Below are 674 nucleotides of genomic sequence, written 5' to 3'. Positions count from 1 at the left end.
GCCCCACTTTATAGAAACATTATGTCCTCTTTTGGAAGGCCAAACAAAGTAGTTTCGCTTTCACAACGAAACACAGCGTCAAACACGGTGGGCTTGAGTGAGCGGCGGCCGGAGGCCTATAGTGAGCCGTGGCCTAGAGTGAGCGGAGGCCGGCGGGCTTGAGAACAGCGCGGGCAGCGGATTCGACGAAGGAGCAGCCGGCGGGCTTGCAGTAGTTTCACTTTCACAACAAAACACACCGCGTCTCCACAACATGGTGGCGGCAGCAACAATACTACAGCAAGTATAAAAGTTATGTCTTCTTTCTTTGCGTGAACATTTGGCGGTGTTATGCAAATCTTCCCACACAGTGACGTAGACATGTGGGGGCGTGTTTAAACGAGGCGTTTTAGGGGGGCGTGGACGAGACTTAACTTTTATAAAGAATATCTCTTTGGGTTTGAGACTTTAGTCTTTGCAACTTTAGGGATCTTATCTATTCACAAACAGCTTGTAACACTCCAAAGAGAAAGGAAAATCTGAAATTGCATCATATGACCCCTTTAAACTCAATCAACACCTCTAGTAATTTTATTATATATATTAATTTGACCTGTTAAAAATATAAACATGTATTAACATAAAATGAAAAATATGCTTTATATATATATATATATATATATATATATTAAAAA

General features: G+C 41.4%; 1 protein-coding gene across 1 annotated transcript in view; it reads left to right on the top strand.

The window, feature by feature from the left end:
- kcnn4 (potassium intermediate/small conductance calcium-activated channel, subfamily N, member 4) overlaps window positions 1–674 on the top strand; it is a 31,296-nt gene that overhangs the window by 27,447 nt on the left and 3,175 nt on the right. The window lies entirely within an intron of this gene.

Source organism: Sinocyclocheilus rhinocerous, unplaced genomic scaffold (assembly GCF_001515625.1).
Source record: "Sinocyclocheilus rhinocerous isolate Xijiao unplaced genomic scaffold, SAMN03320098_v1.1 scaffold2194, whole genome shotgun sequence".
Taxonomy (NCBI): Eukaryota; Metazoa; Chordata; class Actinopteri; order Cypriniformes; family Cyprinidae; genus Sinocyclocheilus; species Sinocyclocheilus rhinocerous.
The sequence above is the reverse complement of the archived record's forward strand: the minus strand, read 5'-3'. Positions and strand labels throughout refer to the sequence as shown.